Genomic DNA, 23,163 nt, shown 5'->3' with positions numbered 1-23,163 from the left:
TTGGAGGTAGCCAGTAGTTAGTCTTTGGTTCTCATCACATTCACAAAAATGCCTAAGTTCATGAGGTAGGAAAAAGCCTCCTGAGGAGTAGAATGGATGCATATTGGGAGAAGATAATATAACCGGGCGTTAGTCCTCCCCAGTTCTTACTCTTCTCTTTCAGAGAAACCATTTATGTCTTCTTATTCTTTTACCCAAACAGTCTAGTGCTATTTCAAATTGATATTTATTAAAATATCAATAAGTATCATAATAAGTCTCCTCATAAACTATGGAAAAATGACCTACATAGAATAGTTGAAGTATTACTTTACTCCATGGTGAATATCTGAAATAATATTACTCTATTGTATTGTATTTGTACGAGAGAGGAAATGAAAATTCAATGTGTGTGCATATTTATTCATTGCTAATCTATTATGATAAACACATGTTTTCATGGGCAGTTCAAAATTTCTCGCCAGTCCATTGCTATAGTAGCTCAGGATAGGAGAAATTTCAGATTACAGTAAGTTTTAAACAGATAATTCTTCTTTCATTAATAACAGGTTAGGAGGTAAAGGCTTAATTAAATGTTCATTCTTAAAGGCCACAATAAAAATAGGCCATTGAAATCAACAGAAAGACCAAGTAAATTGATGCAGGAAAGTGACCATTTAATTTTTGAAGTACATATTGTGATTTCCCAAACTGGTATACAGCGGGGAAAAAATCTTTGCATGTAATCACACCAACATTTTCATTCTATAGATTATACAGTGAGAACAGTGCCATAGAGAAGTAATCCTTTTGGATTGGGAGGCTCAGTCAAAAATAAGAATCATACATTAATATATTTTAAAAAAATGAAATTTCATGAAACAGCCACAGCATTAAAGCCAAAAGTTGGCAATCAGTGGAATGGTATGGAAATTGTAAGTAACACAGATCTAAATCAAAATATGCATGGAGTGGGTTTTTTATTTATTTTTGAGAAGTGCTTTGCAGAGGGTATGATGTATGAGTGTCAACCGCAGAAAGGAAATATCAAAGTAGTAAAGGGAACTGAGCTTAAGATTTCTCAATACGTTCATTTTAGTTACAAAAGATTTTTATGCTCCATTTCAGACATTATTTAAACATTGTTATTTCTGCAAACATGCCTCACTGAGATAAGGTTTCAAGCTGTATCACATCAGAATGCAGATTGGTGCAGAATGTCTGAAATTGCCTTTATTGAGGTAACTGTTTATTAAACCTTAGAGGAATTGAAACTGCAAACTCTTAAAGAAAGGTATTGAGGGGTAGTAAGGAAAAAGAAAGATTTGTAATGTTCTCCTTAAACATATTATTTGTACAATATTAGTACAGCTATAATCCAAATAAAGTTTCCTGAGTCATCAGGATATCATGCTGTAGCTGAATCATTTAATCTAATGATTTACTTTTGTTTTCCTGAATTTTATGCTATTTAATGACTACCTTCTTTTGGTTGATTATATGTCAGAACCTTTATAACACTTTATTTGCAAGACTTGGGATTTGAGCACAACCTTATGCACACTAAAAGAGAGTTAGAGTAACTTTGATAAATAAGTTACCTGATACTGCTATCACTAATAAATGTTGCTATTTTACTACAACAGCAATGCTTATGTTTCATAATATGAAATAATATTTAAGAGAATTTCAGGGCATGAGTTTGGTCTTGATATGGGTTTATTTCATTGCAAATGAGAATGCTAAACATTCAGATTCCAATGACCTATAAAAATGGACAGGAAACTTGAGCTGTACATTTAAAAAAAATCCCCAAATCCAGACCCAAATTAGGATCCAAATAAACATAAAGCAGACACTCATTTTACACCACACAGCACTGCAACATGAGCAATAAAGGTCAGATTTGTATCTGAGCCAATCCCTTGAGTCTCAGGGCCCCAACCCCACCACAAGCTTAGCAGCATTCTCTGATTACAGCTGTGTGGGCAGCATTACAACTTACTCTTAAAAGTTTAAAATAACAAACAAACATGGGCTTGGTCCTGAATTTGCATAATTAGGAAACTTAGAAGGCATTGAAAAAAATGTCAGCGCAGGAGGATAACAAAGGGGCTCTAAAGCAGTATTTTATATATAGATAGATCTGAATAGACTTAGCTGTTAGCAGATAATGAGGTCATGAAGTTCAGTCTGTACCATGTAAGATAATCAAACTAAGTACTAAAAATGCAATCTATATAAACTTTATAGGCTAAAAAACACTATGGTAGACAGTACAAATCTAGAGGTAAACATGGTTAACTCTCTGAGGGTATGTCTACACTAGCCTTCTTCTTCAAACTTGAGAGGCTAATGTAGACATTTAAAGTTGCAAATCAAGCCTGGGATTTAAATATCCCACACTTGATTTGCATCTTCCCGACTGGTCACCATTTTTTGAAATTTACAAGACCGGACTAACTGCCTGCATCTACACGTGGCAGGGACCCGGTAGCTCGAAATAAAGCCCTAGTTCAAACTACCTGTTATTCCTCCTGGAATGAGGTTTAAAAGGTAGTTCGATTTAGGGCCTTATTTCAAACTACTGGGTCCTTGCTGCATGTAGACGCAGGCACTTAGTCCGGACTTGTAAATTTCAAAAAGTGGTGACCAGCCAGGACGATGCAAATCAAGCATGGGATATTTAAATCCCGGGCTTGATTTGCAACTTCAAATGTCTATATTAGCCTCCCTAGTTCGAAGTAGGAGGCTAGTGTAGACATACCCCAAAGGACTTTGGGTCCTAAAGTTCACTGAAAATTTTAACCATCTTGATACAATATATGGCAGTAGAGGTTTATTAATTTGAACACACAGTATATTTATTAGGGGTGACAGGAGAGATTTGTTGTTAGCAGCATCTTATAAAATATTGTGTTTATCTTTGTTCTTGAATAGGGTTTCCTGTCTGAAAATCTCCCTCCCCCATGGTCATACAATTATGCTTGATGGTCCCTGGGAACATTCTTTTGTTTTTCATTCCTTTCTGGTCTCCAGCACTTACCTTTGGACGTGTGTGTGTGTGTGTGTGTGTGTGTGTGTGTGTGTGTGTGTGTGTGTGTGTGCGCGCGCACTTACCTTTGAGTGAGAGAGTGAGGAGTATTAGCACTTGGTGATGGTGCTAGAACAACAATTGTGCTGATACACAAAAGTTGTTTCTGAATTAAGGAGCTAATCCAAAAGATTTTTATTACATATGGAAGTAGTGCTTACTATCTGTATCATTTCCATGTTGTCTGTAATAAAGCAGTTACCTTTGTTGACATAACAAGTGCTACTGTGTTCTCATTGCTCCTGGCCCAAACCACTCCACACCAGCAATAAGAACAACAAATTAATATTTCACTTCATTGCATTTCACATATACATTTTAAAAAAATGTTAATCAGGAAAAAAAGTCACAAGATCTTTTTATCAGTAGGTCAAAACAGCAGCCCTTCTCATCCTCCCAAGGTTGACAATATAATCTGAAATCTCTCAGTATTTCCTCTAGTAACTTCCCACCAGGAGGGCCAACAGAACATTTTGCAGTGACAGGCTCCCTAGAAATGTTTAAATGAGAAGATAGAACAGATGCCTGCTGAGAAAAGGCCCTTGGGATGGATCAGCAATTACCTAACACAGACCACTGAGACCCCTGAAAAAAAAACAACCAAATAACGGAGTCACTGAAGAATAGTCCTGTCCCTCCATGATAGATCCTACAGAAAAGGCAGCAACACTGTACAGTCAACAGCTTCAAATGTTGCTGCCTATTTTAGCAGAGTCTTTGAAATTAGTCTCCTATTTCCTGACTAAAGAAATATATTTGATATATTTAAACACAGACTGGCAAGGTGGGATTTTGCTTGCTCTAATGTCTACTTTAGATTCCTTCACAAATGCATTTCCCCTCCCCTGCAGATAATGGGTGCTATGTAAAATGTCCACTGGTTGGGAAGCATGAGTTTGTATGTTACATCCAGCATGCAATGCATTAGAACCTTGGTACATTTCTGACAGAGTTTCATGCAGCACATAAAGAATTCAGAATTAGATAGTAAAGACCAGCAGCACTCCATTTGAGAAAAAGTGTCCACAAAAAAAAAAATAAAGCACTACTGAATATTTCAAACATTTTTAAAGAACACACAAAAGACATCAGTGCCCTTTGAACTCTTACAATGTTCAATGAAACAGAACACACAGATAAAATATTATCAGGTGATTAGTTAGCATATTTAAATTTTGAATGGTGAGAGACACACACACAAAGAACATTCAATGAAAAAGCTACATTCTGATTCATTCGTAAAATTATTAAGTTCCCCATTAGTCAGAGCCGACAGAACATAAGCATGGGCAAGAGGTCAATTTCAAAAAATTTTGCTTGTCAGCAAAACAAATTTATTCTGAATTTATAATGAGTCTGCTTCTCATAATGATTAATGGTAATTAACTTTTTAAAACTTAGTCATTTACCTGATCATTTCCAGCCAGGCCAAGTTAAAATACTTATTGCACAAAGGTTTCCTAGTCTTCTCTCAACAGCTTTCAATAAAGACAGAATAATTAGGCTCTGGAAATATTCAAAAATAAATTAATTATTAAGTCAAATATCCAATGTTTCAGAATGGGTAAACTCCACAATAATTAAGCTACAATTATAGGGACCGAAAGTAACAAGAACAAATATTAACATATTTCATTGAATTGTCACAGCAGAGGGGGAAATTCATGGGCTACGTCTACATTGGCACCCTTTTCTGGAAATGCTTAAAACGGAACAGTTTTCCCGTTATAAGTATTTCTGGAAAAAGCACATCTACATTGGCAGGATGCTTTTCTGGAAAAGCACTTTTTCCGAAAAAGCGTCCATGCCAATGTAGACGTGCTTTTTCGCAAAAAAGCCCCGATCATCATTTTCGCGATCGGGGCTTTTTTGCGGAAAAGACTACTGCAGCTTGCTTTGTCGACAGAACTTGCTGTAGTATAGACGCTCTTTGTCGACAGAGGCTTTGTCTACAGCTGTGGTCACCAACCAGTAGATTGTGAGCTACCAGTAGATTTCAGGGGCTCTAAGAGTAGCTCTTGAGCCCTCTCTGAAATGCGCACCTGTGCAGTACATTTACATTAGATTTCCTCATTTGAGGAGCAGCTACTCACTGAGCAACAACACAGGTGAGTAGCTGCGAGGAATGGTGGGAGCTGGGAGGTCAGGAGGGCTGACACACCCCAGCGAGCTGACTGTGGCTTTCACAGCTGGAGCTAGGTGCAACCTCCCTGGGCTGAGCGCAGGGCAGCCGGGCTGGAGGGAAGAGAAGCAGCTGCCCGGCCAGCTGGCCATGGCACTCAGCCAGAGTGCACCACGCTCTACATGGGCTGGCGCAGAGGAGAAGCTGCCTGGCCTGCTGGCTGTGGCGTTCAGCCCAGAGGAGGCTGAACCGCGCTCCAGCTGATCAGGAGGCTTCCCCTCTGCGCCTGCTCACGTGGAGCTTGGTGGCACCCTGGCTGAGCACCATGTCCAGCTGGCTGGGCAGCCGCTTTTCTTCACTCCAGCCTGGCTGCCCTTTAGTCAGTCCAGAGGGAGCGCGGGTCGGAGTCTTCCCTCTGTGGCTGGTGTAGGGAACTCCCTGCCCCCAACCTTGTCCCCTGCCCTCCTGGCCCCCTGTTCCCTCTCCCTTGCCCCCCCAACCCCACTGCAGAAACCTGCCCCCCCCCCGAAGAAACTTTTCCCCCGGTACCCTGCCCCCCCTGCAGAAACCAGTTCCTTCTGGCACCCTGTCTCCTACTACAGAAATCTGTCCCCCTGCTCCCCTCTGCAGAAACCTGTCCCCCCCCAGCACCCTGTCCCCTGCTGAAGAAACCTGTCCTGGCACCCTGCCCCCTCTCCCCTGCCCCCACTGGCACCCTGTTCCCTGCTCCAGAACCCACTAGCACCCCTCCCCAGTACTGTGTCCCCTGCTCCCAAATGACTTTTCTATGGGTCAGTGACCCCTGACTCAAGGCAGGTTCCCTGCCATTCTCACAAATAAAGACAATGCAGAAACATTTTGCGTTTAACATAGTATTTTATTTAAAAATGAAGCCTGGCCAACAAACCCCCAGTTAGGGCCAAGCCCCCATCTGGCCACAACCACTCCTGCACTCCCCCTTCCCCAGACCCTAGATCTGAGCCTATCAATCACTGGAACCTCATGCCCTCAGCCCCTCACATACCTCAATCCAAATTCCTGCACCCTCACATCCGCAAGCCTGTGGCTTGCTTAGTATCCCAACACTGCCCAGCCTGAAGCCCCCTCCCTGAGCCAGTGTCCCCTTCTCCACCTCCTCCTGCATCCAGATTTCCTCCCAGAGCTTGCACCTCTCACCCCTTCCCACACCCAAATCCCTCATTCCCACTCCAGAGCCTACACATCCTGTCTCAACACAGCAAGGGTCCAGCTAGACTGCAGGAGTTTTTCAGGATTCGGGAGATATCCCAGAAAAACTCTTCTGCATCCAGGGTTGCGTTTGTTCTTCCGCTTTTTTAGTGGAAGAGCAAACAGGCTCTTTTGGTCACCCCTATATTCCTCTTTCCACAAGGAATAAGGTGGGTTCCAAAAGAAGGGTTTTTTTTCTGACATTTGGTCCAGTGTAGACAGGCCAAATGCTGGAAAAAACTCTTCCTACAGAAGAATAAAAAAATAAAATAAGCAGCAGTATAAGGATTGGGGATAGCAAGTGATGGAGAGAAGGAGAATAGAGAGGGCGGGGCTTCAAGGAACAGGCGGGGCGGTAGATCTTGGCTTGGTCTGTCATTTAAAAAGTGATCTTGGGTATAAAAATGTTGGAGACCACTGGTCTACAGTATCTGTCAACAAAGCCTCTGTTGGCAAAAGCCTGTAGTCTAGAAGTACCCATAGACTTTGCTGTGTGTTTTGTTGACAGAACAGGCTTCTTCTAGTATCCCACAATGCCCGCCCTGATGGCTCTGCTCAGCTTTGATCTCTGCTGCCCTGCAGGCATGTCTCCCTCCTCTTTCAAAGCTCCAGGAAGTGTCTGACAGCTAAGTGAGCTGCTTCCTTTGGGGAACAAAGAGCAAATCATTGGATTTCTCCTATTCTTCCCTGCACTGGCAGGCAGACTGCTGCTACAGGGGGAGGGGAACAGACTGCTGTGCTGCTTTGACATTCCTCAGCAGGGAGCGCTCACAGATGCTCTCTGTGATCTAAGCTCATGATGCAGCTCCCAGCAGCTGAAGAGGTTGAGGGAGAAGTTGGGGGAAATCCCAAGATGTACGGGAATCAGCTCTGCCTTCCCACAACATGACATAGTGGGACAGATACCCTCAATGCATTGTTCACACTGTCAATAACAGTGTCCCCAGTCTGGACATAGTCTGTTGACAGAGAGAACAAGTGTGAACACCCTTTGGCAATTTTTGTTTTGTTGACTTTTGGGTGTTGATACAAGTTAGAAGACAAAGGGACACATCATCCAATATTGCAGGTTCAGGAAGGTCTTTCGGCTATGACATCCACTGGGGAATAGGAGTAGGGCTTGAATCCCCAACATGGCAGGATAGTTGGCTCCCAAAACTACAGATTTCAGTTGATCTACAGAGGGAAAAGTGAGTTTCTGCAGCCCATTTTCCAGACCCCAAAGATTGCTAGTTCTTGAGGCATGTAGCCACTGTGTCTCTGGAAACTGCTGCTCCTGCCTACCTCCCAAATGAGAGGATGCCATAGAAGAATCCCACATAGGTGATGCTGATGGCCAGGGGTGGCCCTAGACTAGCTGCCAGCAACGGGCGCCCTAGGCGAACCATGCAATCGGCACCCCCACCTCCAAACCCCTCAATGATATTGCACCACCATTTTGCGCCCCATTCAACTTGGCGCCCTAGGCGACTGCGTAGTTCGCCTATATGGACGGGCTGCCCCTGCTGATGGCATTAGCTTTAAGATGATGGTGTGGAAAGCTTCTCTACCTTCTCTCCCCCAAGCCAGTCCTGCTCCCTTTCTCCAGTAAGGAATCCTAGTCCTGATCAACACTGGCTTTCTATAGGGCTGGGGGAAAGAAGACAGCACAATTTGGAGCTGTGATTCCCCACTTTCTCTTCCACTCATACCTACTGCTTATTGCTCTGCACCATTAACATGAGTGAAGGGGAGAATTTGGCCCTAAATTAAAGGCAAGAGGAAAGAAGCCTGTCATTCATCCTTAATTAGTCAATAACTGAACCATTCAGCTTCAGACATTGTAGTGCTTAGATCTAGATCATGGGTTCCCAAACTGGGAGGCATGCCCCCATGGTGGGCATGAAGAAATTCCAGGGGGGGCACGAGGTAACCTAGCCCCCCTCCCCAATCCCCCCCTCCAAGTTTTGCTGCTATTTTTGTTTTTTTTTGGCCCTGATCAGTTCCTTTTTTTTTGCTCAACAAATTTTGCTGCTTTGGGGGAGGGAGGGAGGGAGGGCGGGGCGTGAGGGTTTCTCAAAAATCAAAAAGGGGGTGTGATGCCGAAAAGTTTGGGAACCACTGATCTAGATGAGTGGTTAATAAAAAGACTAGCAGGCAGTTTATGGGACTCTGCTTTTCCTATGAATACTTTGCATTGCAGAATGCACCTTTGCAACCAAAATGGCATGATATGAAGAGATAAAGAGACACAAAGACATTTCAATGATGCTTTCTAATGTTATCCTTCTAACAAACTACAGATACTTCTTTTTTTTTCAACTGACTGTATTTTTCCTGAAGTAAATAGGGGTATATTTTAGTAGTGAAACAAAAGATGCGGTTTTGGTTGAATAAAGCATAAATAACATGTTTTTAGTGTTGCCCTATGCTCACACTTATTTTTTGATAGAGCAGAGTTGCTGCAGGACTATTTGACTTCTACACTACTCTAAGTTCCACTATATGAAATGTCTGCGGCCCCTCTCCCCCCCCCCCCAAATGCTCACTACAGAGGAGTGCTCACTACCAGGGTAGGTTGTATTTAAGATAATTTCTTTTCAAATAAAACACTTCTTATAGTGGTAACTCCCATCCATTTCTGAGTTACTACTCAGACAAAAGAATAGGACCATGTACTCGTGGCATTCCAAGAGCTAAAAGTGTGCAGAGATCCCTGATAACAACAGATGTTTGTTATTACTGTGTGGTATGACATGCACATTTCCTGAGCATAGCTTTCACACCTCACACAGATTGAAACTTTTGAGAATATAAGATCAAATCAGAGGGGCAAAAATTCTGATCTCCAAAGTCATGTGTAGTGACATCTTTCTTTACAGGTAATCCTACTGAAATCAGTAGGATTATTTGTGGAACAAGGCACCATTCAATATAAACCAGGGTATACTTGTCTGGCACAAGATGAATGAAAATACATGCTAGTCTGCACTTAATTTTGGTCTTAATTAAAACTTATCCCAAAAAGGGAAATTGTAGAATAAAATTGCATTAATAAGTATAAATTACAAAAACCAATGCACGTCTCCAGAAATCAGATTTCCTCACTATGTAAAAAGTTGGAAATATGGAGGAGATGCATTTATAGTTTTTACTGTGTTTAAATTTTTACCTGTTCTCTGGATGGTCTTGTGTCTAAGGAAACTCTCTCAAACAAGGAATTTCTTCCAGACAGGTAAAAAGAATGTTTTAATTGTGCCCACTGTCACACAGTTTTCTGTAATGTGAGTGATGAATGTCTGGAAATCAAATGGAGGAGCAGGAGGGTTCTTAAATGCACTTTGCTGCCTGAGATTGCTTTCGTGTACCTGAGAAACATGGAAAGCATTGCTAAATAGTCTCTGCTATGCAGCATGAATACATCCCTAAGGGGAAAAAAAGAGAGACTCAGCACCACATGCTGCACACCCAAGATTACAACTGCTACCTTAAAATCGAGGATCATTTGCTTTAATCTACAATTCAATTTAAAAAACACAATTAGAGTCATGTTTTGAGTATTTCCTGGGCTGGGCCAAAAGGCAATTAAAGATGACAGCAGGCTAAGAATGGCTCCATGCTCTGGAAACATTTTCAATAAAGTGAAAGATGGAATCATGTTCTCAAGCAACTCCCTGCTCTTTGAAAATGTTAAATTGTAGGTAAGATGCTTTAACAAAGGATGCTTTAATGAGACATCCCTGTAGTTCTTGCCATTGCTAAGGTCATGTATGTTCTGTGTCAGAGTCAAGCACTCTAATAAAATAAGTGCTTGTGATTTTTGTATCTGACAAGAGGCTGTACTGTTAATGAAGCAACTACATAACCATCATTTTTTGCACTGCCCTAAAGCTAAATGCAATCCTGGGTGGACTGACTTGCACTACCTGGCTTGAGGGAGTGATCTATAAATAGTTGTCTGGGCTGCAATTTGCACTCTTAAGCCTAGGGGAACAGCTTGAGAGCCCAAACTGCAGCCTTGGCCACCACATATAGATGGCTGACCAATAATCCTTTGCAGGAGCATGGAAGAACCAACAATCATGCAAACTCTGTAAGGCAAAATTCAGCCTTGCCCAACACTGCACCACGGACCCTGACTGCACCACAAAAGCCTGACAACTGTCATGCTTAACAGAAATGGGCACTGTAACCTCACATATGGGTTTACAAACAAGCCAGCACAGAGAAGTGGGGCAGGATCTGCACTTTGGATTTGGTTGCCAAATACCAGAGTAGGATACAATGACTCCAAACTGCAGCCACAGACATCAGTGGGAAGACATAAAAGGGAAGTGGCTGCTCTTGTTGCCCTGTTATTCAGGTACTGGGTTTTCTCTCTTCGCATCACCTACACAGCCATTCATAGAAAATTTGGATAAATGCCAATTGTTTGGGTATTGTGTCAGTTTCCAGAATTTCAGCCTAACGAATTTTGTAGTCTTTTATTTGTATTTATTTCCAAGAGTGAACCAAGAATCTTCTCTGTCTTTTCTGCTCCACAGTACTGACAAAGCCTGAATGTAGCATTTAAAACAATAATAAACAGGGCAGCTCTTATACTAAACTTCACGCTACTGTAAGAATTTGCAATAATATAGATTGATACAGCTTGTGTTTCCTTACTCCCCTCCAAAGAGGCCAAGCACTAACATCTTCCTGAGAAAAGGAAGCACAGCAGAGAAAATTATTTTAGCAGACTGTGAAGTTAGCTGGAGGTACTGGCTTTTAGGACGTTATTCACTTGCAGTACAATGAAAGCCACATCAGATAGTTATTAGAGGAGATTTATTGTCCCTGGCATTGTTTCCATTTTTGTGGACTTGCCACAAATTTTTTATCAGAACCACAAATACGTGCAAAAGAAAAATGTTAAATTCTTTTCCACCCCTATCCCAGTGCTGCTGGTGCCTAGAAAAAATAATGCAACACATTTGTAGACTCTCTCTACTGTTTTACTCTCTCATAACTGCTTTACAGATGATAACTGTTTTCATCTTCTAAGCAATGATTTTTTGTCACGTCCACCATGCATAAAACAGAGGGTTCAATTAAGTGGTTTTGTGGGATCTTCACAGCACAATTTATCCAGTAATCACTGTGGGTATGTCTACACTAGCTCGTTAATTTGAGCTAGGTAGGCAAATCAGGCAATTGGAGTTGCAAATGAAGCCTGGGATTTAAATATCCCGGGCTTTATTTGCATGTTCCCATCCAGCCGCCATTATTAAATCACCCTTAGTTCGAACGAACTGCATGCGGCAGTTTAAAGTTAATCCTAAATTAAGTCCTTAGTTCGGATTAACTGTTACACCTCATTCCACAAGGAGTAGCAGTTAATCTGAACTAAGGACTTAGTTTGGATCAACTTTAAACTGCCACGTGTAGCCGCAGGCAGTTCATTCGAACTAAGGGGGATTTAAAAATGGCGGCCGGAAGGGAAGCTGCAAATAAATCCCATGATATTTAAATCCCGGGCTTCATTTGCAACTCCGGTTGCCTGATTTGCCTACCTCACACGAATTAACAAGCTAGTGTAGATATACCCTGTGTGCGAATGTCTATGGCTTGGTTTGGGGAAAGCCAGATTAGATCATCATGACTCCTTCTGACCTTGAAGTCTATGAGTCTATAAACTTGCAGAAGAATCTATGAGTCAAATTTTGAATGGTGATGAGCATTTGCAGTTCACAGAGGAGTAAATGGAAGGTGATGGGACTTGGCAGCTGCCAGAATTTGGCCCAGGATGAAACATGAGAGTCAAACCCATGCTCAACTGTGGGGCAGTTTCTGCCTAATGTACAAGCTTTACTTTTGAAGTTTCTATATTAGTATTTTGTGACTTGTCAGGCATGCCACAAAACCTATCTATTCAACAGGGTTTCTGGAGAAGGCTGAGGTTGTGCCTCCTGGATAATGAAAGAATAGAAGATACAGGTCTCCCTTTCCAAATTCCTGTGGAAGTGATCTCAATGCTGCTGCAGTTTATTCCATTGTATTTATTGTGTGTTTAATTATATAAGGGCATCTAAGATAGGACCCTTGATTACTTTAAAATGAACTCAGCCAATAAAAGAAAGGTGTATATACACTACATCTAAAATGTAATTGATAAATCCTGTGCTGTCCTGCCCCTTTACATGTCTGGCTTCTCTGCATTGCAAAACCTACTTCCCTTAGTTTTAGTTTTGTGGGCAGAACAATAAAGGAAGTACAGTACACAGCTGTGTGTCTATCAGCTCCCTCTGTATCAGTCTGACTATCTCCCTCTTGGCTGGCTCCAGAAATATAAGATTCTCATCTTTGCTCCCATAATTGTTTCATTTCACTCCTTTATTACCTGGAGATGTCTTTCATGACTGATTTACAATGTATCTCATATAGTTACAACCAGCCAGATGAGAGTACGGTACATTCAGATACACATATTAGGACTGATAAAGTTAACAAAAGTTATGTGCCCACCTCTGGAGGCAGAGCTGATGCTCCTTAGAGTGTGGAACATAACACTTAATAGCTACTCAGTGGTCAGGTTTGCTAATAAATTGCATGCTGGATGGATGTTAGACAATTCAAAGACAAGCTTTGGATACAGAGTCACGGTAGAAAGAAGCAAAGAGCCAGATTCTGCTTTCACTATCATCAGTTTAAGAGAAATCAGAATCTGACACAATGGAAAAGATTTAGGCCCAGATAAACTCCTGTGAGGTTCCCGGGGCCCTATGGGGAAGTAGGAATAGGACTTCTGTACCCTTCCAAGCATGTTGTAAGAGGCGACTAAGGAGGGTTGGGCATGGGGCTAGCAACCCTATCCTGTAAAAGTAAACATATGCTATAAAAGCATCAACAATTTCAATTTCAACTTGAATAGCAAGCCAGCCTCAAAGGATTATGATGCAGGGCAGCCAAACCCGAAAGGATACTGAACTGCTGATTCCCTTTCTTTCAGCAAGAAAAATTTCCAGAATAGGCACCTGGAATATGCGAACATTGTGGGAAGTAGGTAAGACAGCCCAGGTAGTAAGAGAAATAAACAAGTACAAGCTAAACATCATGGGAATGAGTGAGACAAGATGGGTACAGTTAGGTAAGGTAGTAGTTTCATCAGGGGAAATAGTGCTCTACTCGTGCCATGAAGAGGAAAATGCACCACATATGGAGGAGGGTGCACTCTTGCTGTCATCAGCTCTTATAGCATGGGAACCTGCAGGGCCAAGAAGTATCTTTGCAACATTCAGGATCATAAACAAGAAAATTAATATGCACGTCGTTCAGTGTTATGCACCAACAAATAATAAAGAGGAATCAATACAAGAAGAATTTTATAACAGACTACAGCATGTGCTATACAAAACCAAGAGATGTCATTGTAGTCATGGGCAATTTTAATGCCAAAGTAGGAGATGACAACACAGGATATGAAGAGACTATGGGGAAGCATGGGCTAGGAGTTATGAATGAGAATGGGGAAATGTTTGCTAACTTTTGTGCAGTTAACCAACTTATTATAGGAGGAAGTATTTTTCTACATAAGAACATCTATAAAGCAACATGGATATCCCCGATCATCAAACACAGAATCAGATCGACCACTTCTGCATTAATCAACAATTTAGACGATCCTAAAAGGATGTTAAAGTATATAGAGGAGCTGATGTGGCCTCAGATCACCATCTACTGATGCCCAAATTGAAGCTAAAATTACGAAAGAACAGGATAATACAAAACTATAGACCACGTTATAATCTAGGATTTTTAAAATACCAGGTAAAAAAAGAAATGTTCTGTATCACGCTTAGCAATAAATATCAAGCATTGGAACATCTAGATAAAAATTTAAGTACTGACAGCCAGTGGCAACAAATAAAAGATGCCTGGACCAGTACATGTGAAGAAATATTAGGCAAAAAGGAATGTCAGCACAGAGAGTGGATATCAGTGGAAACAGTTAGGAGAATTGAAGAGAGGAGAGAGAAGAAAGTACTCTTATATAATAGTAAAACCAGAGCTGCTAAAATAATAGCCCAAGAGAACTATACAAATGCAAATAAAGGGGTTAAGAAGAGCATTAGAGCAGATAAGAAAAATGATATTGACAACTTGGCAAAACATGCTGAGGAAGCAGCAGTTACAGGAAATTTGAAAGGTCTGTATGATTCAACCAAGAAACTCTCAGGAAAATATTTACAACATAACCGACTGTAATGGGGTATGCTCACCGCCACAGTGCCACCAGCTGTCGGTCTGGGGAATTAGCTTGGACTGCTGGTCACGGGGTCCTTTTCGGGACACTGCCCTCCGGCAGTGCCCACAACAATCTCTGAGCTCCCCACTTCTGGGGGTTGGCTGTAGGCTGGTAGGCCTCCCGAAGGGGTTCCTCCACCTCTGGATCCGTGGGCGGTACGCCTGACCCACTGTGCAGCCCCTGTCAATTGTCCCCCAAGTCTCTAGTTCCACAGTTGGGTCTTGCCCAGGATGGGTAGAATGGGTCAATAATTCATGTGCCCGGCCTTGCTTCAGGTCCAGACCATAGGGGAAGAAGTTCAATAGAGACTCAAGTCTCTCATCTCACCGTTCCGGGAAGGGCAGCAGTCCTAGTACTGCCCTTTAAGAGGCCCCAGCCTGGGTCCAGGCTGGGCGGTAACCATCCACAGTACATTAACCCTGGCCCTGATGCAGGGCAGGTCACCAAACACAATAAGCAAGCCCTGGCCCTGGGGCAGGGCGGGGCACCAAACACAGGGTTGAGGAAGCTCCTTGTTCAGGAGCAGGACAGGTAGAGCACCTTCAGCAGTGCCAAAGGGGAGACTACCGCCCCGTAGGTGGGTGGCAGGTGGCGCAGGCCCGCCCACTTTATTGCGCCCCGGCCCAGAGGCCCTGGATGCTGCTACTGGCTCAGCAGGGCCTCCAGCCCGCAACATGCTGGCCTAGGGCTGCTCTCAGCCTGTGCTACCCCCTGGGCCACTACTCATCTCCCTCTTCGCAGGTACCTGTGTCTCCAAGGGTATGTCTACACTACAACGTTAATTCGAACTAACTTAGTTCGAATTAGTTAATTAGAATTAATTAATTCGAACTAAACTAATTCGAACTAACGGATCCAGACTAAAAAACTAGTTCGAATTAGCATTTTGCTAATTCGAACTAGCAAGTCCACATTAAGTGGACCCTGAACCGGGCTTAAGGATGGCCGGAAGCAGTGCCGGCAGGGCATCAGAGGAGGACTTAGAGTGTGGAGATGCTGTCTCAGGCTAGCCGAGGTCTGTGCGTAAAGGGTCCCGACCCCCACCCCGGACAGACAGTTCTCAGGGGTGCCCCGCTTGCAAAGCAGTCCTGGCTTGGAGTGCCCGGACTACCCACACTGGGCACATCACACCACTCGGCCATCAGCCCAGCTGCACTTGCCGCAGGCTGCCATCTGGGGAGAGGGAGCAATTGGGGGGCTGCAGGAGAGCTTCCACCCCCAGAAGCCCACAGAGCCAACCCAGTCCTCCCCATCGGGGGCTCGTACCCCATTCCTCCCTCACCTCCTTCCACTTACCCTTCCCTAGCCCGTCTTCTTGATGTACAAAATAAAGATAACGTGTCTTCCAAAATGGAATCTGTCTTTATTGAACAAAACTGGGGGAGACTGGGAAAAGGAGGTGGGAGAGGGGAAGAGAGAGGCTGGGAGAGGGGAGGGCAACTCAGATGATCAGGGGTTGGGAACAGGTCCCATATGATGAGAGGCTAAAGAGACTGGGACTTTTCAGCTTAGAAAAGAGGAGATGGAGGGGGGACAGGATAGAGGTCTCTAAAAGCAGGAGTGGGGTGGAGAGGGTGCATACAGAAAAGTTCTTCATTAGTTCCCATAAAGAAGGAGTAGAGGACACCAAAGGAAAGGAATGGGTAGCAGGCTTCAAACTAGTAACAGAAAGTTGTTCTTCACAAAGCAAAGAGTCAACCTGTGGAACTCCTTGCTGCAGGAGGCTGTGAAGGCTACAACTGGTACAGAGTTTAAAGGGAAGTGAGATAAAGTGATGGAGATTGGGTCCATGGAGTCCTATTAGCCAGAGGGTAGGAGTGGTGTCCCTGCCCAAAGTTTGTGGAAGGCTGGAGAGGGATGGCACGAGACAAATGGCTTGGTCACTGTCTTCGGTCCATCTCCTCCAGGGTCCCTAGGGTTGGCCACTGTCAGCAGACAGGCTACTGGGCTAGATGGATCTTTGGTCTGACCCAGGACGGCCATTGTAAGCTCAGGGCTCAGGGTCGGGGGACTCAGTGGACCCCCTTGATTCTCTTGCACACCTGCTCCTGGGTGGCCAGGCTGGCAGCTCTCCTGCCCTAGCCGGCCACTTTCCTGTGCCTAGTCCGGAGATCGTGGACGAGGTCCACGATGTCTGCACTAGCCCAGGCGGGTGCCCGCCTCTTGCGGTCCCGGGCAAGCTCCCAGGAGCCGCCAGCCTGGTCCCGGGAAGAGGGGAAGGGCTGGGAACATCGGGTGGGTGGCTCAATCCATGCCAGGTGCAGGGTCTGCTGGCTGGGTGCTGGCAGGCTTACACCTGGCACAGGCACCGTAGCCAGCCCGTGCCCCTTTAAGGGGTCCGGGGCCGGGAGGGGGGCAGTAGAGTTTTCCTGGTGTTGGCCAGAGTGGCCACCAGGGAAAGCTGGGGAGGGCTAGCCTCCCACTAGTTCGAATTAAGGGGCTACACACCCCTTAATTCGAACTAGCTTGTTCGAACTAGGCTTAATCCTTGTAAAATGAGGTTTTCCTAGTTCAAACTAAGCGCTCTGCTAGTTCGAATTAAGTTCGAACTAGCGGAGCGCTAGTGTAGCGCCTATGAAAGTTAATTTGAACTAACATCTGTTAGTTCGAATTAACTTTGTAGTGTAGACATACCCCAACAGATCAGTCAGGGAGTCGAGGGTGGTGTCATCCCAGCAGGGTCTGGATGGCCCAATCCAGGCTTCAGTGGGTTGGAGATCTGCAGCAACCACCAGGTTCACGAGGCCCCAGGGTTCAGGCAGGCTGGTCCACCGGCTCCGGTGTGCCCTCAGGGTCCCCGGGAGTCGGTTGGTCCTCTGGCTTGGGCAAGACCTCAGGGTCCCTTGGTGTCCATAGGCATCGGGGCTCAAGCAGGACCTCCAGCTCAGGCTAGTCCTCAGAATCCCCAGGCACCAGCAGAGCCCTGGGTTCATCTGGGTCAGAGGGTAGCTCTGCCAGCCGGCTTGGCCAGACCTCGGTGGCCCAGACAGGGCAGTCTTTGCTGGCCCTATGGAAGGCAGCTGTGGGAGGCCCAGGCCAGGTTTCAGTTTCATCAGCCAGGAGCTCTGGGCAGTCCTATGTCTCCCTCAGAGGCTGGCCCCTGACTGAGCTCCCTGGCAGAGTTCTTATAGTCCTAGCCACACCCCTTAGCCTCCTGTCAGGTGAGGGGGCGGGGCTAGGCTGTGCACAAAATGGCTTCCAGGGGGGTATTTTCTTTCCTCTGGTAGTGGGAGACGTCTCCACCCCACTACACTGACCCATCTAGGATAAAATGGGGAGAAAGTTTACAAATGTAGAAAACCATATGGAAAGATGGGTAGAACATTTTAGCGAACTTCTAAACAGACCAGTTCCAGAAGATCCCCCAGAAATCCAGCCAGCTGAAGAATCCCTTTGGTCGATTGTAGCAAACCAAGTAAAGAAGAGATAAAGGAAGCAATTTGACTACTAAGAAGTGGGAAAGCTGCAAGTCCTGATGGAATACCAGCAGACGCTATATAAATCAACAGAAATACTCCATGGCTTTATTGGTAACATTTGGGAAAAGGAAGAATTACCGAAAGACTTGAGGGAAGGATATTTAGTAAAATTGCCAAAAAAAAGTGACCTACAAGAATGCAAGAATTATAGAGGAATCATGCTTTTGTCAGTGCAAGGCAAAGTATTAAACAGGGTAATTCTAGAAAGACTCAAGAAAACTGTAGATTCCAAGCTAAGAGATGAACAAGCAGGCTTTCGTCAAAATAGATCTTGTATAGATCAGATAGCCACATTGAGCATAATTACTGAACAATGTTTAGAATGGAATGTTTCTTTGTAGGACATTTGTATCAACTTTGTGGACTATGAAAAAGTCCACAACAGCTTAGATAGGGAAATGCTGTAGAAATTATTATGTGACTTTGAGATCTCTCAGGAGCTCATAAATCTCATAAAAAAGACCTATGAAGATGAGATCTGTAGGGTCTTGCATGAGGGTCAACTTACAAAACCCTTCAGAATAAAGTCTGGCATTCGGCAAGGTTGTCTGCTGTCCCCCTTCCTCTTTCTTTTTTGATCATGAGAGAAACAACAGCTAGTAACAGGAATGGAATCCAGTGGACCCTGTTTAAACAGCCAAAAGACCTTGATTTTGCAGATGACTTAGCTCTTCTGTCACATAATCAACTTCAAATGCAAAATAAAACAGTGAAGCTGGACACGATTTCACAGCAGATGGGACTGAAGATTCATGAGGGGAAGACTAAGATCATGAAAGTGAATGCAGCAAATAACAGACGCCCAATTGTCCTGAGAGGAACAACACTGGGGGTATGTCTACACTACCCCGCTAGTTCGAACTAGTGGGGTAATGTATGCATACCGCACTTGCTAATGAAGCCCGGGATTTGAATTTCCCGGGCTTCATTAGCATAAGCGGGGAGCCGCCATTTTTAAATCCCCGCTGCTTCGAACCCCGTGTAGCGCGGCTACACGGGGCTCGAACTAGGTAGTTCGGACTAGGGTCCTATTCTGAACTACCGTTACTCCTCGTGAAACGAGGAGTACCGGTAGTTCGGAATAGGCACCCTAGTCCGAACTACCTAGTTCGAGCCCCGTGTAGCCGCGCTACACGGGGTTCGAAGCAGCGGGGATTTAAAAATGGCGGCTCCCCGCTTATGCTAATGAAGCCCGGGAAATTCAAATCCCGGGCTTCATTAGCAAGTGCGGTATGCATACATTACCCTCCTAGTTCGAACTAGGAGGGTAGTGTAGACATACCCTGGAAGAAGCTGATACCTTCACTTATTAGGTAGTATTGGAAATAAAGTGGGAGGTATTGACGAAGATATTAAGACCAGAATACAGAAGGCAAGAGGTTCTTTTATTATTTTGAGGAACATATGGAATTTAAGAGAGATCAAGTTACACACCAAAATAAGGATCTTCAGCTCAAATGTAAAATCAGTACTTCTATATGGCTCAGAATCATGGCGAACAACAAGGACAAACATCAAAAGATTGCAGACTTTTATTTATAAATGCTTGTGTAAGATCATTGGCCTGGAGTGGTCTGATAAGTTTACAAACATTAGCTTATGGGAAAGAGCAGGGCAATACCCAGTAGAGCAAGAGATTTTGAGAGGAAGATGGTGATGGATTGCCCATACACTGAGGAAGCCACCAACTAGCATTACCAGACAATCCCTATCCTGGAACCAACAGGGAAAATGGGGGAGAGGAAGGCCAAAGAATAGTTGGAGAAGAGACCTGGATGTGAATGTGAGGAAAACAGGCAAAAGCTGGAGAGAATTAGAAAAGTTGGCACAAGACGGAGAGGCTTGGAACGAAATTGTTGATGGCCTGTGCTCTCATAAGAGCTAAGGGAAAAGAAGACACTCCTGTGTGTAATAGTATGCACAGAAATAATGCACCTATATAATGATAATGGAACATGTGAATCAGATTATAAACAAAGAACTTAATTGAGAACTTGTGCATCATAATCTTCCCAGCCCTTCTCACCCTTCATCAGCAGCCCTGGAGCCATGATATCACCAAGTCAACCTCAGTGCCATTTCTGCCATGTTTTCTCTGGTATATGTTCTAATGTAATCTAATTTAAACACCCTAGTAGCAATAGCACTGACCTGAAAACTTCCCAGAGTTTAAGATTATTTGGATCTGGATCTGTGGTTTTATTTTCATGTAGGGAAGGGACAGGAGCCAGCCACAACATATCCATATCCAGGATTTTGGTTTAGACTTTCCTCTAGACGCAAACAAAACAGCTTCCAGCACTTTACTGGAAAGTCTATTTCTGAATGTAGATGCTCGCAGACACAGGTTAGAGTCATGCAGACAGCTATGGAAAGTAATAAACAGTCAACACATAAAGTGTTGTATGCAAATAAAGTGTCACATGCAATGTGTTTTTCTAGTAATTGTAGGAAGAAATGGGAGAAACCTTCCATTCCATTTCATGGCACTCTCAATATTTCTTATGTCTGACACAGAACACAACAAAGGCCCAATTACAGTTCCTTGAAATTTGATCCACTTCAGTGCTTACTGGATCTTTTCTATTAAGAAAGGGGAAATAATTTTCCTTTCACTCTGTTGGGGGAAGCACATGAAACTTTTGGATTTCTGGGGGCCTAATCCTACAAATGCAGAGCACCTAGTGGGAACTCTGCACTCCCTTAACTTCCATTGATATCAGTCGGTGATGAGGTACAAAACAAGATTCGGGATTGGGCCCTGTGTGAGCATATAGTGTGGAAACACTTTCATGTTTTCTTTAAAAACATAAATAATAAATATCTGACTTAAGAAAACCTTTTACCTGCTCAAAGGCTACTTGTGATAGGATATGCAAATTTCATTGCAAAGTGGACTAGGTATGTTCATCTGAATGCCAGTGATCAGAATGATCTGGTAGCTCATAGATAACTCAAAGCATTGCTGGTTGCGAGAGAAATCAGTCTGAAATAATTAGATGTGCATTCATAAAAAAAATCAATTAATTCATATTCACAAACAGATCAATGACAGAGGTTTTTGACCATCTCTTTGCATTTCACTGTGCATTCAACCTTTGTTATACTGACTTGCCAGCTATATGGATTTCAGTAACTCAGCAAGAGGTTATGGGTGAGGCTCTGAGGACTGTGATGTGTTCTGTTCATCAGAGCAGATGATCATGAAGGCCCTTCTGGCCTTTAGGTCTTAGAGTCTAATGCTTGTTAACATGATTATATTTATAATATTTTTGCTTTTCTGAGGTCCCTCTACTATGATTGAGGGAACCTTTCTTCAATAAATTATAAGCACCTATTTTGAGAATATAAATGTATTAGTATCCATAAGCTCTGACTCGGAGATCTATAATTTAATTTTATCACAGAAATTAATCCTCATCTCTTATATCCTTCATAAATATAATCTTAAAATAGTTTTCAGGAACCTAATCATTTATGATAGACCATTTGGTTTGTTTTTAGTAGTGTGCAAGTAGAAATATTTATTGCTGAAATAAAAACATCATAAATTTAAGGACCTTAAATCTCTGATATATATCATCATGTTTTTTTGGACAACTATCCATGCTAATGCTAAATCTCTTTCCTAAAGTAATAAAGAAGTTTACTGTAACCTCTTAAAGTATAATGTATTAAATGCAAGTTCTGGGAGCAGACTTGAAAGTTGACTAACAAGGCAGAATATACTCCAAGAAATAGAGAGAATAAAATAAGAAAAAAATATGAGCTGTGTAATTACATCTCCTTATTGTTTCCAGCCTTCATTTGTCTTCCTTTCCCATTACTGGAGATAGGACATGACACAAAGTTCTCACTTTGCCTAAATGACTTTTATTAATGCAAGCATTCCTCTAGCAAAAGACTTATTGCTATTCAGCATTGTCCTTTATCCAGTAAAACACTTACTGATATGTTTAATATTAAGCGTCTGAGTAAGTCCTTTTGACTTCTGGATGGAGTCTGATTGTTCAGAGGTTGGTGAGGACTTCTGGTGTGAGTAGCTCCCGAGAAAGCATCAATATAACTTAGGGCTTCACAATTGGCCAGGGTTCATTTATGGCCCTTTCCTATATTATTAATGGTCCCCTGGCATTTGACAAAATAAAATCTCTGAAATATTTAAAATATCTGAAAGTAGTCAAAGTCGCATTTCTACTTTTAGGACCAGCACAACTTCAAGCTCCTGTGACTGACTTGGTAACATCTTGGCATACAAACACCATGGTGATATGTGCCCAGATAACTGACAAACTTTTTAGTTAATTTGCCAGGACCTGCTAATAACCTAATATGACAACATGCCAAGTATTACAGCCCGTATCAGAGTTATGAATGCTAAAATTTGGCCCATGGTCAAAAGATAGCAGGATCCACAGCCACATACCATAAAAATACCTCTGTGATCTCTCTCACAGCTTTGTTCAACCCAGCGTGCCAACAGATCTGACAGTTGCTTAAACAGTGTCACAGAATCTTTTGCAAACTTTATTTCTTGCTAATGTTTAATTAAACATGCAGCTTGTCACAGCTCACCATCAAGGTGCACAGTGTCTCAAAATACTATGATTATACTGGCAGATAAATTAATCAGACATTGTCAGTATAAATGTGAGTTTATATTATGCACGACTCAGGTCAAGAATGAAAATAGTGTATACCCACCATTACATTAGTAGAGTGAGAAGAACCAAGACAGCACACTGAACATTCTATAATATTTCCTGTTTCTAATTATATGTTAATAGCAATCTCACTGAAATGAAATTGGTAAAAAAGATACACAAAACTGTAAGATTGAGAATAGCTGTAGATGGAAGCTTAGATTTAGTTTTTAAATCTCACGGATATTCTTAAATAAGTTGTCTAGTTCACAGTTTTTGAAAATCACCTGATTTATTTATGTGTTTATTACAGTTTCCTTTCCTTATTATTAATCTGTCTTAGCAAACTGTTAAAA

The 23,163-nt window shown here is 42.9% G+C and overlaps 1 pseudogene; it reads left to right on the top strand.

Annotated features, from left to right (window-relative positions):
- The first annotated feature begins 13,331 nt into the window (after positions 1-13,331).
- On the top strand, positions 13,332-20,049 carry LOC149523742 (uncharacterized; annotated as a pseudogene).
- Positions 20,050-23,163: the final 3,114 nt, after the last annotated feature.

The sequence above is a fragment of the Pelodiscus sinensis genome, chromosome 12 (assembly GCF_052426305.1).
Source record: "Pelodiscus sinensis isolate ZL-2025 chromosome 12, ASM5242630v1, whole genome shotgun sequence".
Lineage (NCBI taxonomy): Eukaryota > Metazoa > Chordata > Testudines > Trionychidae > Pelodiscus > Pelodiscus sinensis.
The sequence above is the reverse complement of the archived record's forward strand: the minus strand, read 5'-3'. Positions and strand labels throughout refer to the sequence as shown.